Raw genomic sequence first — 17,003 nt, 5'->3', positions numbered from 1 at the left:
TTCTGTTTCTAATTGTCGCTTTGCATTCTAATGTTCATTGGAACGTCGATTTCAAACTTTCGGTTCCGGTTTGCCGGAGCCGTACGTTGCTGAAACGCTGCGGATCTATTTATAATTTGGATCCCGTCTCGTTTGGACGTTTCATCTTCTGGCATTTCATCTAGCAGTTCATTTGGTAAAAAATGACTTGTCTGATATCGTCTTAGCAATACCGAATATGATTTTAGACCGGGAAAATTACTAATTTTCTTTCGTGAGCCCCGTCGAACCTATTTAATATTTAATATTTAATACAAGGTGTACCGATTTCTGTATAATTACCTTAATTTTCTGTAGGATATTCGTGCATGATGTAAGGCGAAAAGGCGAAAAGCTCGGGACACGTTTTTAGTCGAAAATGCTATAAATCGTCTCGTCTGTGAAATAGTTGAAAAGTGATTTTTTACGTAAATGAAAATTCTATTTCCGAGATTAGCTACCCGGTTCATAGTGACCGAAAGATTCCGCTGGAATTCGGGCGCGTCGAAGCTCGGCAATGCCGCTTTGTCGAGTGTCGAAAACAATATTGTCCTTGCCGAAGATTTGCATACGCGAAATACCCGTATGCATATGCAACAGGATCAAAAGCGTTCTTGTTTCCTCGTCTCTCTTCGTTTCACGTTCCTTCCGTTCGTTCCCTCTGTAAATTAGTTTTTTAGGTTCGCGCGGACGTTTCCGTCGATACGTTCTTGTAATAGCGTTCTTCGCTTAGCTTTCCCCCTTACCGTCGCTTGGAATGGACTTTAAATCCCAACGAAAGAGCACGGCCTTATGTATAAAAATTAAATTGCAAAATAAAATAACCCGGCGCATACAAATTAAAGTTCAAACGAGATTGGAAAAAATGCAATTTAAAAATAACCAGAGCAGCTTTTCGTCGCGTCCGACTATTGTTCGTTGTTTCTACTTGCGACAGAAATGAACTCTTAAGTGTTATCTATGCTTACGTTTTACCGTAATTACATTAATTTGACACGTCGATTTAGCATCGCTACGCTGAAAATATTTGCTCGCTCGCGGGACATTCTACGAAACAATGAAACAGGAAATCCGAGAAGCTGCGTTTACGTGTCACTCTGGAACCCCGGGGTCGAAATAGGGCTTTGAACATGCCGACGGGAATCTCGTTTCTACAAAATTGTAGAAATTCGAGCACGCAACCGCGGCCTAGTTAGTTTCTTTTCAAAAAAAAGCCTGACATCACACGTTGTGCTGGGACGAAAAAATGAGAACAAAATTTCCAGAAACTTCGGCACATTTCTTTGGAGTCGGGACTAGCCTTTGATAGGTTCCAGGTATTTTCACGGTGGAAGCAAATCCCGGCTCGGTTTTGATTCGATAGAAAAGCAGATAGAAAAGAGCGGGCCGGAGCGGGACACGCGGCCCGCAGCTGCATAAAACGGCGATGAAATGCAAACGATTCGCGGAAAATGAAACGGGAAAGGAAGCCTTTGCTTTGATTTTACGATGCACCGGCATCGCATCGGGGATTTCGCTCCTAAATCAACTGCTGTCTCCGATTCCCCACGAAATCCCGGTACGAATTCGTGAATCGTGATGCGGTTGTTCCCCGTCCGAAATCCAGCGACGGAAATTTCCCCGGTTTTTCTTCGCCGACTGTACTCTGCTTCCCGTAAAGTCAACGAATAAATTATCCCGCGACACGCGACAAAAGAAATTACACGGACGACGCTGTTTTATTAATTTAATCCAAAACGCGTTCTCGTCCCTTTTCACTCTCGTTTATTCTCCGTACCTGGGACCTTTGATTTTTCCGTAATTGTGCCTCAGTTTGATTTGCATTCGATTTAAAGCGCGGAATTACGGGGAAAACATGTTTACGCAATGGATTGAAGTGTGAAGCAAAAGCGAGTAGAAATCACGAAAGGATCTGCCGTGCTATTGTTTCTGAAGTGTACATCGCGGTTGATAAAAGAAAATAAATTCATTGTGCAGTGGAAGGCTACAATTGTTGTCAGGAATTAAATTAACTTAACCATGATACTGAAATCACTGCACAGCTGTGCAGTGTTAAATGACTAAATTCAACCAAAGTTTGTTTGCAGTTGTTCGACGTTACTAAAAGTTTTCAAAGACCGTATGATGGAAATGAATTTTCGGGTATAACCTAATAGCAAGCCTAATAAATAAAATCGATGCTCTCTCGCCCAACCGAATAGCGAAAGATTTCGCAGCGAACGTCCGTGGAGAGTTGGAGAGTAAGTGTGTATCGAATGTTTCGCTGTCGCGATGAGACACGCAGTCGAAGACCGTAGGAGATTACGCGAGGCAAAATAGTTTGACGTGTGCGCGAGGCATCCGTCGCTGACATCGAAGTATACATATCCGAACGTCGCCGGCTCAATTTCAATTTTCCACCCTTCGGATGCAGGCTGCATCTCGTGCAGCTTACACCGGGCGGATCATTGGTTTCGTCGCCGGCGCGGCGCGGGCGGCATGCGGATCCGGACCTCTCCGTTTGTGTGCGCTGCGATCGACAGTCAAACGCTTCGGAACGCGGCCCTGGGACAATATTCGACGGGGCGGTTCTTCCTTAATGGCTAATAAACCAACCCCCCGATAAATTCTCTCGCCTATATCCATCCCTCGATCACCCCTGCCGCGAGGCGTTCTAATATTCTCGACTATCCCGGTCCCATTCGGCGAACGCTCTCATCCGCCTCTCTCTCTCTCTCTCTCTCTGTCTTCTGAATATTCACTTCGTTTGGCTTAGCAGCCAATTTTCTTTTTATTCGACCTCGTTTCCCGTGTTTCACGTCGATATACTTTCCCCCCTCCTCCCCCTCTCTCTGCCACCCAGTTTTCTTCGCGAAATACTCTTTTTCCACGGTCTAATTGGATCCGAGAACGCCAATCGTCTCGATCGTTTTCTCGTTTGTTTCGCAAACCTGTTTCGCCAACGTCGACTCTGTCTGTTTCTTCTCGTAGAAGTCTGTGCGATGAATCTGGATCTACTTAGCGCGCACTATTTAACACGCTACTGTGTCGTGCGTCGGTCATATATGGCTGACACGATTCTTAATTTTTACAAAATTAATTTTATTCGTAATACAGTTGATTTGAAATGTGCAACAGTAGCGAGATAAATGGAATTCAAGACGTACTTGTAAATGATGCAGATAATTGTTATTTTAAGGTTATAATAATTATCAATTTTGTTCAGCTAATTGTAGTATTCGGACCACTGCGCGTTCAGTTTATACACGCCAACGTGTTTCGCAGAGGGAGGAAAGCTTTCATCGAGCGATCAGAGCGAAACTTATCATTCGCGGAACAGGTGACGCGGCGCAGCGATCGGCCGGCCGCGCGCGTTTTAATCTTGAGTTAATAAAATCGATCCTCTTTTTTCAGCGTGCACGCTAGCAGGGTTCGGTCCGCGCGCGCGGAACTCTTTCATGGCAGATTAATCAAAGTCACCGAGTGAATTGTAGAGGCCCGGTCAACAGATTACAGAGATACCGGGGGCTCGTGTATCATTCGCGTATCATAAAAGAAAAAAATCGGGCGCCGTCGAACGACGGTATTTCATCGTGCTCTGTTTTCCCGTTTTGTCGGGCAAACAACAGGGAAAAGTGAATTCGCCGGCACAGCGCAGCGGAGCGGCCGCAGCCTGGCCCGAACAGATTCCATGGGGAAAAAATGGTTAAGAATATAACAAAAGGGAGGCAGATATCTGTCCCGCGGATGCACGGTTTTATCTTTCTACCGAAACCCTTCCAACGGACGATCCATCATCTTGCTTCGGGAATCGAATTCGGTTCCTACCGAATCCGTGTCTCTTCGATCGTGAAGCGGTTCGACGATTCTCCCCATCCGATCGCGTCTTTTAACATTGTAAAAATGGCATTCCGACCTGCTCGTTTCGCACACTTGTTCAAATTTGTACAACTGGATTTATGGATTTATATAGACGCAATCTCTCGAACATATTGAAAGCCAAAAAGGAAGTGGCCACCATCAATCGGTCTGTTTAAGATGCCACAATATTCGCGACGGTGGCGCAAGAATTTCACACAATCTTTCCTTTGCGTCGTTTTCTATGGAAAATCACCGGTTCTCTAGCTCGTCGCCAGGATTTCCAAATCTAATCCGATGTTTCAGCGATCCGGCTCTCGCTCTATCCGGAAAACTTTTCTCGTACGCTCCGAATATTACGCTGGTCGGCGGATTACGCGAATTCTCCGAAGAAAGCGGAGAGAGGAACGCATCCGTCACGGTCGGACCTCCGGTCGAACGGCCATATTGAATTGCAAAGTTTTCACGGGCCCTCGAGTCCCGCCGGAACACGGTCGACAATTGCTCGACCAGCTTCATTTTCCTAGCCCGGGAGGAAACTCGGAATCCCCAGTCGTCGTCTCCACGTTTCTTCTCGAGGAAGAACAACTTGATCGCAACCCACCCATGAACCTCCATTTTGTTCGATTCTTATTCGTGCTTTTGGACGCCGGCTGCGACTCGGACTTCCGGTCAATTGACGCGACAGAAGCATCGAGGATCCGGCTGCTTTATGCCAGCGAGATATAACGGTCCGCTTTCCTTCATTCTGTTTTGCTCTGCTTTGCTTTACTCGCTTATACAAGCGATGCTCGAGTTGTGTTCAGTCTACTCTGCTGCAGCGGATCATCAAATTGTTAGTCATTTGCATAGATCAACGACTTTACATCGAAACAGTGAATTGTTACTGTTAACACATTATCTACAGGTGATTATTCTTCTTACTTTTCTTCTCACTCAGTAGACTACACGCAGATTTGTTTCCCTGATAAAGATCGTCTTCCGCTATCAAGAAGGCACGTCTTGAACCTGGACAGAGTCGCGGCACCAGGCTGTGAGAACACGAAAGCACGAATGTATCCTGGAGCGGATTGGAAATTTATCCGCTGCGCGTTCCCCGAGTTTCGGCCCCGGTTACCACACGTAGTTTGCGGGAACTCGTGCAAACCGGCGCGGCGCGGCACTGTTTCACGGGGAAGAATCCCGAAACTCCGTGCCACAGGGCGCGCACGTTTCGCGACAATGGAACCGTCGACTAGTGTGTTCGCCGCGTGGTCGAACTGGTTACGCAGCAAATAAGGGCTCGCGGTTTTCGGGGCAGTTCATTTGACCGACTGCTCCACTCGAAAATTTATCATTGTTGGCCCGCCAGACTGGTTAACTAGTCGCTTCGGTTTTTACCGGTAGGCAAATTGACCAACAACCGGCGCGGCGATTCGTTGTTCTTTCCGGTCCTCTAATGCGGTGGCCGATGTACCGCGAGCGTAGAAACTCCCACCTAATTCATTTAGTTGATGAGAATTCATCATTAGACTGCGGATTTTATGCATTCCCTCCGAAATTCTGCAAGGATTTTGGGGAATGAATGTTGAAGGGATTGTGTAACAGTTCCAAAAGCTCAAGGAATGAAAAGGGTCAACATTCCATGTGCAATGGAAAATACAAAAGGGTCAACGTTCAAACTGTGTGATGGGAATACTCGAAGGAGTCAACCAACATTCCAAAAGTGATGAGAATACAAAAGTTCAACTTCAACAATTCCAGAAAAATACTAAAACTCTGAAGGAGTAAAGAACGCAAAGACTATATCACTCTAAAAAATATCTTGCGAAAACGAAAATTCTCTATTCTCGAAGACCCGCGACTACAAAAGGTTCGTATCATACCACTCTTAAAGGAAATACCAGGTGTTTACAAAATGATAAAAAGAAAGAAAAAGAGGGAGAGTACTCCAAGAGAGCATCAGGAAAATGCAAAAGGCCACAGATTGCGAGCGCCGCAGAAACAAAAAGAAAAAGCACACCTCCCTCCAGAGACAAGCCTTTCAGAAATGCAAATGCAACAAATTTCCAAGCATCATGAACCTCCAAAGAAAACCATAACACCCTCAGCTCCCACGAATACAAAAGAGCCTCAACTAAAAAGGATATCTCACGGAATGCAAAGGGCAGGGAACAACACGGAGGTACGACGTGCAAAATATTTAAAGAGCCGGGCATTGGAGATATGATGCGGGTGGGAGAGCGCCGCAAACAAAACCGAAACCGTTCAAATCGGTTTCATTAGTTAGCCAGTAATTCAGCAGCATTTGGTCGAAGCAATCCCTATTGTCGGAGGCGAACGCGGCGCGGGAAGAGTCCGGAAAACGGAAGATGGAATGAAACAGAGAGAGAGAGGAGAGAGACACGTCTGTGGATGGGGGATCGATATTGGCCGGACCTGGTATTTGTTTGGGACGCGACTCAGACGCGGATTGCACGCGGACACGCAGAGAGCGCGGCGGCCGAATGAAAAGGAGACACACAGAGTTTCCCGGGCGCAGATCGATTCGGGCACGATGGGACTCTTTCATTAAATCGGGAAAGACGTCTTCTCGTCTCCCTGCCTGCCGTTTCAGAGGAGAGGACATATAAAGAGGGGACGGCGGCGGCGCGGCGGCGGTGGCTGCGGAATGACCGCGGGAAACTGGCCGCTGATCCGACTCCTCTTCTCCCTCTCTCTCTCTTTCACTTTCTCTCCGTCTACTGCTCTACGAACAGAGTGAACGGATATTCCGAGCGAAGTCGATTTTTTCACCAAACAATGGGATAACGAGGAAGAGAGAGAGAGAGAGAACCCCTCGGCGAAACCATAATCGATGGAACCCCGATGGATTTAACAGGTCGGGGAGGGAAGAAGACTTGTTACCGAGTGCCGGCTTCGATGGGCAGTCACCCAACGCTCTGGATCTTCCCGTGAGCCCCTGCACGTGGCCCCGACCATTGTGCCAGCCGTTTAGATGAGTGCTGAATGGATATACCGCTGCAAATAAAGCCTGTCCCATTGTAACCACCATTCTCGTCCGACGAGTGCGCCATCGACGTTTTTCTTCCAGGGATTGATCTTCCCGAGCATGTAGAAACACACTCGTGGCATCCAGTCCACACTCGTGGCATCCACTCCACGCTCGTTTCATTTTATTCTCTGTTATACCGGTTATTCCCTCCTGTAACTTTTTCTTTGTTTCCTTTCGTTTCTTTGTACGTGCTGCTAGATTCCGAGGAATTTTCATTTACGAAATTATGATTACATACTGTAGACTCTCTACAATTTCCACATAAACCGAACACATTCTGAACAATCCTATATTGTATTGTTGCATAGTCGACACAAAAACAAGCAGTTCCTGCTGAATTTTAATATTCGTAAAACAGTGTTACCATCAACCATAAATTCTCCATAAAACGAACGAAATCTGTGTTTCAAAAAATTTTCAATGTCCGAGCCCCGGTGTAATTTTGATTGCGTCGAGCGGCTTATTAGCGGCGACAACCTATTTCATGTGCAGCAAAGGAAAAATTTATCTGCACTCTGTTGCGCACGGTGCAACGGTGTATCTAAAATAACGAATCGGCCGGCCGGATGCAAATTCGATTCGATACGGGAAATCGTGTCCAACCGATCGGATTGTCCGTTCGCTAGTCAGCGAGATGCGATAAATATTAAACAGCCGCGATTTTCCGTGTTATTAAATCAGCGTGAGAGCCCCGGTCTCCGCCGAAAATATTCATCAGAATTTATGCGGTGCGCGCGATACCCTAGTAGCTCGCAAAAATGCTTTCGACGAATAGTCGAAATGAATAGGAGCCGTGCGCGCGAAGTAACTTTCGCGGATCGAAACGGAAGCGAAGAAAATTCGCGGAGGAAGACGCACCGATGAAGAATCTTCGTTAATATTTACTTCATTAACGTTCTATCCGCGGTGGCCGGAGGTATTAACATGGAATTATTATTCCCCGTATAAAAGCTTTCCGATCAAAGCTACCAGGGCAAAATAGAAAAAATCCGCGACATCAAACGCGGAGGAGCCGTTCCTGCTCTAGAGCCCGGCTCCATTATGACCTGTCTCGTCCTCTTTTTGCTTCTAAGTACTTTAATTTAAAAATCAGCATCTCGTTGAAAAAACGCTGCACAAAAGCTACGAACAACGGCAGTGTACTCATTGTTACGCATAACAATGGCCAGATAAGGAAAAATCAGATGGTAGCCGCTGCAACTTCGGTGTACCTCGGTGTTTATTTTGTTGAACGACGTGAGAGTCTGCAGTTGATTGCGATGGAGGACCATTTTCTATTTAGTCGGCAGTGGCAGTTAGATTATATTTTTCATAAAGATCCACAGTCTAGTGATCAACATCCATATTTTACATCAAGCTGAATTCAATGAAATAAAAATTGCCTTCAAGCATTGAAACACGAGTAATAATCCCATATACATAAAAAAAAGACGACTCAATATCCACCGAATCCTGAATTGGGCCACTCCGAATTTAGAAAGCAGAGAACCCACCTCCGTGTTAATTACAAATTATACATAAGCTCTGAATCCCGTGGAAATTAGGTTAGCTTTTCTCAATGTAACGAGCAGAGAGTCGCGTTAAAAATTGGATCGCATCCGATGGCGAATAAGTAAACATCGACGATCCAATTCCGCGCGTTCTAAAGAGTAAAAGGAAGAAAGAAGATCGGAACGTTCGGTAGAAACAGGAATTGATAGGGATCCTAATTAAAATTAGGAGGTCGCCGGTCCGCTGCGCTCTCGACGATCGTTTCGCCTGGTCGTCCCCCATTTGCATAACAGTAAAGATCCCGGGGATTCGCCTTTGTAACACGCGGTCGTTGCTTAGGCAATTTCATTAACCGCGAACCTACTTCCGCTGGGAATTGCATCGTGATCGCGTAACAATACTTTCGAACCAGCAACGACGGTTTCGTTTTCGCGAGGGGTTGAAGAGAGAAAACTGTGTTTTCCGCGCGGGGATAATCGTCCGCGCTTTAATTCGGTGAGAATCGGGTAAAAATTAGGTGGGAAGCCAGCCCGGGGACAATTGGCGTGTTTAAAATGTAATAAGCGTGGGCGAGGAATCCGCTCGCGGCTGATTTAGAAACCGCCCGGCCAGAGGTAATTTATTCTAATCGCTGCGCTGGGAGCCCGGCGCGGCGCAATCTTCCTTTCTTCGGCGAACCTCTTGCGAATCTCTGGGATAACGGGCCTCGCGGTAATTCGCCGGCGTTTTCTAATATTTCATGGCTTTCGATGATGACTGCGGAACTTCATGGAAAATAAAAATTCTTTGTCACAATTACAAGAAACAGGAGTCGCACAGCCATTTCTTTCTTCCTTTAATCATCTCAGTAAGCTGAAGCTGTTTGATATTCTTAAGGATGTTCTGGAGGTATATAAAAACGCAACAAAATTTTTGAAAATTTGACAAGATATAATTCTTACTAAATTAATGCAATTACCAAAGTTTGGGTTCGATTCACTGCACCGTTTAAGAATTATAGCAACTTAAAGTTTGCACATTTAACACGTCTTCTTATGGAGAATTCATAAAATTCCACTTCAAACCCTATTTAAATCTTCAAAAAACGCAACTAGAAACTCCAGTTTTTTTTATATGTAGTAAAAATTATGTAATTAATTATGTTCAAAATTTATTAGGATTCACTAAACAGTTACAGAGCAAAAAAATTATAAACTGTCACAAAACGTCGAATTTATCGTGTCGTCTCTCACTAGCATGGAAACGCGACAAGCGTAGACCACTGAATATAGCTGCAGAGGGTACAGTATTCGCAAAAGTTTAATGCAAAATATACTCGTGAATGGCTTTCATTGCCATGTATTGATGGATTTCGAATTTCTTGTACTTTTGTCTCCCATTGTACCTCCAGAACATCCTTAAATTGTTTTATTCACCAAATCATTCAGATGATCAATTTTGACAAATATTGTCGAAGAAATGACTGTCGGTCAAGTAGAACGGACCCCTCAGAAATATCTCGTGTTTAATCGCATCCAGCGACAGACATCATACAAAGCGACGTCCGAAAGCACCGTGCGGACCGGGATCGATGAAACAAGAGTTAGTGGATCGAAGTCACACGTTCGGGTGGGTCCCGTGCCGCCGCGCCGGTGTTTTCGCTATTAGATAAATTGTTTCATTTGTCAGGTTGACGTTTCGCGTTTAACAATTCACGGGAGAGTTCGCCCCAAATGCTCGGCCACGAGGGAAAATAAGTGGAGTCCGTGGAATGGTACCGCTGGCTCCGAGATTTCTATGTACATATATGTATAACAGCTTCGGAACTGCGATGCAAATGGAATGTAATGAGTCGGAAAACAAAGTTTGAGCGGTTGTCGCTGTGGAAATCGATACCGGAGATGGATACGAGTTCTGGCAAAGCCGCGGGTGGTCGATACGACCCAACATTTCAAATCGTAAAAATAGATAGCGGGAGTTTTTCAGATTGAGAAGGATGATATCGACGACTCTTGAGACGGGAAGCGTGCGAGCGGACTCCTACGACGACGCGACGTGTGAATCTATAGCACCGGACTCCCTAGGCGATCGATATCGTCGATTTCCCGGTTCTGCGAGAGGAAACTGAAGCTATGCTCTAGAATCAGCTACTGCGGAACATGGCATCGTGATCTATGACGTTAGAAATTGTCTAATAACCGCGTTCATCCTCTTCGGGCTTGATCTGGAGTCTACAGTAGCTGGCGAGTTGAAAATCGTCTTGGGACTGATTTGTTCCTGCGACGTTTATTTCATTGATGCCAATGATCAACAGAGGCTGCTGTCTTACAATATAGACAGGCAGTAAAAACTGGAAAATATTAAGGGTTCTAATCTGAGATTTCATAGAAAACTAAAAGAATTGATCTTTTTTCGCGCGAACAGGAAGAAATTCCCCGTTGAACGTCGAAGAAAAGAACCGCACGTGACTGTGGTCGATCCGCCATGCAGGTCCGCGGAACCTGAATAAATTAACACAGCAACGTTCGAGAGGAAGGATCGAGGGCAGCGTTCGATCTATAGATCCCGGACGGATAGCTGGTGGATACGGTGGTTATCGATCTTGGCGAACAACGCCGAGCGGTCTCAGCATGCGGGAGTGCTAAAACTGCTATTACTTTTTACCGATTCGTCGCTGGTAAACGGATCACGTACACGGTCGCAGTAAAAGATTGAGAAACAGAGGGGAATTTTTATTCCCAACGGTTCGTTTTGAATACCCGGCGTCTAGACGCGTTCGTTTCTCCTTCTTCTTTCAGTGGCGCGCACTGAAATTTTCACCTTTGACCGTCACGATCCTAACACATAATATCGCGCGTCGTGTCGAAGATGCTCGATCTCAGCCGTTTATTTATTTATTTATTTCTGCACCGGAGGGGCGTAAAACCTGGCCGACACGCTCTCGCGAGAACATGCGATTTGTTTCTGATTGCGCATCTGAAAGAGAGGATAAAAGCGTCTAAACGATCGGACGTTTTTATGATTGCGCGGCTGTTGAACAATAGCTGTTGCACCACCAGCTAGGAAAATTGCTTGATTGTTTACGCCGAAACTGTTGGGTATACCAGAGTGGATAGTTTATTGTTTTTGTGTGGATAAAATCGTCGGCTGAACAATTTATATTGGGTATGATAATTTTGATAAAACGAGGCGGGACGTAACTGGAAATGGCGGCCGTCTACCCGGAAGAATTTAATCTTTCGGCCGGGTGGAACGCGTCCAATTCGAGTCGCTAGTAAACCGGCCCGAAATTCGGATGCATTGTCATCTTTATTGCTGGAAGAGATGGAGATCATCAGGTTCCTTTGGCAACCGCGCGGCCTCAAATCACGCGGCGCTCTCCGTTCGATCTGCTGTGCCAAGAATGGCTACACGCTCGGCTAGGGTCGAGAGGGTTTATCGGTATTCCACGGTTTACTCTTTCATTGAATCCCGAAGAAGTTGTGCTTCACGTTTCTGTCAGACGCGCGCGGCGGGGCGCGGCGTGACGTCACACGCGCGCGTTTTACATAGCATCGCCGCCGATTCCGACCCCTGCGATGCTGATTTCGATGGGACTCGGATACGTGACTGGAAACGGTGCTCCGCTGTCGTGTCGAGAAGAAGTTACAACACGTCCAAGAACGCGCGGCTGTCTCTGAACAGCATCGGGTAGTCTGCCACGGATCGAAATTATCGAGAGCAACCGTGTTCCTTCAGAGAACAGACTAGCAAATCTTCGAATCTCTCCCGTATCTCTTCCGTCGGTGGTGTGATCTAGTAGAACTCTCGTACTTTCGCAGATTTTATAGCTTGTAGTTTGAACTTGATGTTGTCGGTGATATCGTCATCAGTGAGAACAATTAAATATATTAAATTGTTTCTTTCACTAAAATCCGAGCAACGACGAATAGAGTCAAGAGACATTTGGGGCGTGGATTCTTCAGGAAATCTCTCTTCTAAAGAGCTGGAACCGCGAAGTTCGACACGGACGTCTACAAATCACTTTGCAGGGGACACGATTTTCGCTCTCGCGCGAAGGTCCATCTATCCATCATTTTCATTCAGTTCGCATTTCCACGGGCTCGCAGATTACCGGGGAAGCCAGTTGTCCCGTTTCACGTCGTCGTCGTCGTCGTCGCCCATAGCCGGGAATCGCGGAAAAATTGTGATTTATAGAGACGGCTTCATAAAAATCAGACGGCGTTGGGTCGTCGCAGCGACGTTGCGAAATTTGTTTGAAATGCATTCGGCTATCGAACACGGGGATCAATCGCACGAACGTGGATCAACCGTTGCACAAGAGAGAGCGTTTCCATCGTTCGTGGCGCGAGAGACCGGTATCCGGCAGATCTCCAGCTGTTTTTGATTCATCGTGACCGGGCTACGGGGAGAGAGAGAGAGAGAGAGAGAGAGAGAGAGAGAGAGAGAGAGTGAGAAGAAGTATATCTTGGCGTGCAATCACGGATTTCGATCCAATGGAGCCGTTAGACAGTCTATTTCCGGCGTATCTTCTGTAACGGTGACACCCGGGCTTTATTACGGTCTCGACGGGAATGCAGAATCAGTTTGGTCGTTCGTCACGCCGCCCCGGGTAGATCGTTAACGCACGGAAAGGGAACGTGAAATCGTTTTGAGACCGGCGCGGCGCGGCACGGTGGCTACTTGTGAAACAAGTTGCACAATTGTTCCGATTATGCGCGTCCGGGAAAGCGACACCGGAGGAAGTCATTTTTCCGAACGTCTAGTGTACAGTGATCTCTCGAAAGATGGAGCTTCGGGACGGAAATGTCACTCGTACCATGTAAAATGTTAAAATGGTAGAATAACATTAAATGATATATAAATAATAGTGTCTAAGATGGTTGGGAGTATATTTTTGAATTTGCGAAACGAAATTCGCATCACAAATATAAAGAGCATTCTAGAGACTGTTTCATGAGAAACATAAAATATTTCAATCGAAATACAACATAGAAACATACTTTGGCCACAGTAATTCGCATTATTGAAGTTCGCGCAGAAAAATTGCCACAGCCAGCGCACCACAAAGAAAAACCAATGAAAGCGATTTTCACGGCACCCGATTGATCAAACAAACACAAAATGGATACCTCTGTCGGCTAAATCGCTACGATTGAATGAAACGAATATAAATTACACGCGAAAACGTTTCATAAATAATTTCCAATAACAAACACTATCAAATTTGGACATAAAGGAAATTTACGAAACAATTCTTCGAAATAAATGGTCGAATTGCACTGACCAATCCACAATTTCACGATTGATCAAATGAACGCTTCTTTACAAGAAGAATTACAAGACTGCAGGAGACCGTAGGAGTTGCAAGTTCCAAGTATCGACTACGAATTTTCTTGTAGCAGGTCATACCATATAAAAATCTGGAGGATGATGGATCAGGCTTATGTCTCTATTATCTAGGTAATATCTCAGGTCCCACTTTCCGAGATCCTACTCGATTTGGACGGAAACATTCATCATCGTTACTTGTTGACACAGATAGTGCATTCTTCAGTAATACCTTGTGCTGCAATTTATTTACTGACAATAACGAGCACGCATTAAATTTAATTTTTCTTAGTTATTATAGAACAGTGGCTAACATTTGAACCTACAATTTCATTGTTCGGACAATTAATTATAATTAAAAAATGGGTAGATGAAACACGACTGAAAAAAATGTGAGAATATTATTAAAATTGTCAATGAAATGAATAACTTTCCATATTGCTCTTATCTCTTGAAATTAAAGCAGAACATTTTTATTTCGCGTAAAAAGTAAAAAAAAAAAGTTAATTGGCGCAGGAAGTCATACTCATCATCTCTGCAGAAGAGATTAATATTTGAATCATGGTATCGGTCTCCTTTGGTCGACTTTATTCGAAATAACTACGCGTTCCGGGTTTAATTAGACGAGATTGCGGGAGGGTCGAGATAAGACGGCGCGGCGCGTGCATTCGATATATCAAACTCGCGCAGATTTCAAGAACAAATGGACCAATTCCCAGGTAGCTCGTAGGTCGTCGTATCTACAGGTTCATCCTTGTTCTGTGCTTCATGCTCGTCTTGGGATGCATTGCTGCGTGCGGGTGTTAAGCGCACAAGTTAATTACGCCGATGCAGTCGATAACGCTGTTATCCGACTACCGCGTAATCCGCGATAATTTGCGTTGCACTCTGATTATTTGATAGCGATCTGCACGATACTCAGTTGGATAAGTTCCGAAAAATCTTCTGCAATCGATTCTGACGTCGAGTGGGGCACAATTTTTTAGCGATCACAAGAATACGGTAAATTTTCCTGTGTTAAAAATCACAGACATCGGAAAATCTTTGGAACTCTTCCGGGTTCCTAGGATGTACTATGTAGGTAAAAGTCACAAGCGCTGAGGAAAATTTAGAACTCTTCGGGATTACTGAATTTTTCCGCTAAAAGTCACAAGGACTGGGAAATATTTAGAACTTCTCAAGGTATCCTCTCTCGGGAAACTTCGCTAGAGCTTAACAGGTTCTAATTGGTCGGGCGAGTAGTTCCAAAAGATGGCCGGTTCCAGCCACGGTTCACCTAACCGAAGGAGCTGAGCCATGCAGACCGGTTAAGACGCTAACAGCTGCGAGTGCCTGGGCAGTGCACGGGAAGCATTCGGGCTTCCGAAGGGCGGCAAAATACGACACAAACGGCACAATGCGCGTGATAATCGGGCAAGTAAGGCATGCAGTCCATTCAACGCCCAGAACTAATAACACAACTCGGCGAGTTCAGCCGCCGGGAGAGCCACCCCCTCGAGAATTACCTTGCGCGAACGGTCGGGGACCCCTATAATTCATGTAGTCGGGAATCGGGTCCACTCTAAGCAAATAATATCTTTCCACGATGCATTGAACCGGCGCGGCGCGGCGTGGCGACACGATCCACGGAAATGTTCCGGGGGTGAGTCGAGGATCGAAAGAGTCGAATTTCGAAGAAAGTTTTCTGTTTCCATAAAACGTTCCATAACGTTTCCATAACGCTAATCACTTGAATGTTTTTTGCAGCTAATGTTGGTAACGGTTTTATATAGAACACTGTTATTAACTTCCTTATTCGGTAAAAAAAGGAGATGGCAACAAGAGGCGACAAAAGAGATCGGGAAACAGTTTCTGTACGCGATATAAGCGAAATTTTCCGACGTTTTCAAACGTATCGAGACAATGCTGTGCTTCTACTTCTACCGAGCTTACCGAACACGCTGCATTACCAGCTAGAACAGTTTTGCGCTCGGTCTAACGCTTCGCCCCATCAAATATTTGCCGTTGGAATTTCGATGCCCGCCAATCGATCGGCCATTGTTGTCAGTAGCTTTTCGTCAATTTGAATAACAATAATCGCGCGCGCGTGGGCGCTGCGGCTTTGTCGCCGTGCAACTCCCCCGACGCGACGACGGGAACGCTCCTCTCCCGTCCGCCGCGCCGCGCCGTCCATCGACACCCGAGGAAATCGGATCGGACAAATCGCCGCGTTTTCCGCGTCTGTCGCGAGTTTAACGGCCGATTAGGTTCCCCGAACAGATATTTTCGCGTGCCTTCGTCCAATCTTGTCCCGATAACACCGTCGAATTTATTCTCTCAAAGCTATCAGATTCAAAGCAACCCTCCCTCTTACTCCCCCGGGTGTTTTCCCATGAATTATTAATTATTCGTGCCAACGGTGCCCGGTAATTCATTCGCGGAAAATTCGCGTCGGCGGAAGACAAAACGTGTTGCCGTTGGAACGACGCCATGGTACACGTAACCGAGAAATAAAACATCCTATTGGAAAATAATTAGCTGTGTCTATATCTATCTTCTAATAAAGAGACAATCGCTGCTTCATAGTATGAAGTTCATACAGCTGCGGGAATAATTGTTCGAAACTGTTATATAAAAGCTCCGATTGCAACAGCTCTGAACCTTTATTCTACAACTACTGTTTCGATTGACTTTTTGTGGTAAATATAGCCCCAGCGATTGGAAAATTTTATGACGGAGGGTATTGTAAGTGGAAATGTTAAAAAACTTTCAACGATTAGCAAACGTACTGTGATTGGGGACACAGTGTAGTGCCTTCTAGCCTAAACTTCAGGGACAATCGTTGACCTCCTAGCAGGGAGGTGGGGGTGGGGGTGGGAGAGGCTGGCAAGACTGGTTTGCCTCGTATTTATTAGCTTTGTGAGTGTAAACACACAGAAACCAGTTTTCACTGCACGAGTTGACCCTTCGTGTGCCCACCCACATACAATACAGGAATGTATACCATGCGTTCAGATTGAACCCTAGGGCAGTTCGTCACAGAACCAATTTTTGGATTGGTTTAAAATCATTATTGTGTTCTTATAAACGATAAAATTGATTCTGCAACTAACGTAGACGCATTTTTAAAGGTTCGAGAACCTGCTATTCGTTTATGTACGCGTTGTACGCGACTCGCATGAATATTTCAAGCGTCCAAACGAATGCCGTGGTGCTGGAAACGGTTGCAATACAGCTCGATAAGACTCGGCTTAGGATTGTCATCGTTCGATCGAGATTTATGCTCCGGCGAGCACTGTATGCACAAAGCGCAATAGAAAGTGCCACCAAATCA

The 17,003-nt window shown here is 45.6% G+C and overlaps 1 protein-coding gene across 2 annotated transcripts in view; it reads right to left on the bottom strand.

Moving 5' to 3' along the window:
- LOC143208359 (von Hippel-Lindau disease tumor suppressor-like) overlaps window positions 1–17,003 on the bottom strand; it is a 78,199-nt gene that overhangs the window by 59,237 nt on the left and 1,959 nt on the right. The window lies entirely within an intron of this gene.

The sequence above is a fragment of the Lasioglossum baleicum genome, chromosome 4 (genome assembly GCF_051020765.1).
Source record: "Lasioglossum baleicum chromosome 4, iyLasBale1, whole genome shotgun sequence".
Taxonomy (NCBI): Eukaryota; Metazoa; Arthropoda; class Insecta; order Hymenoptera; family Halictidae; genus Lasioglossum; species Lasioglossum baleicum.
The sequence above is the reverse complement of the archived record's forward strand: the minus strand, read 5'-3'. Positions and strand labels throughout refer to the sequence as shown.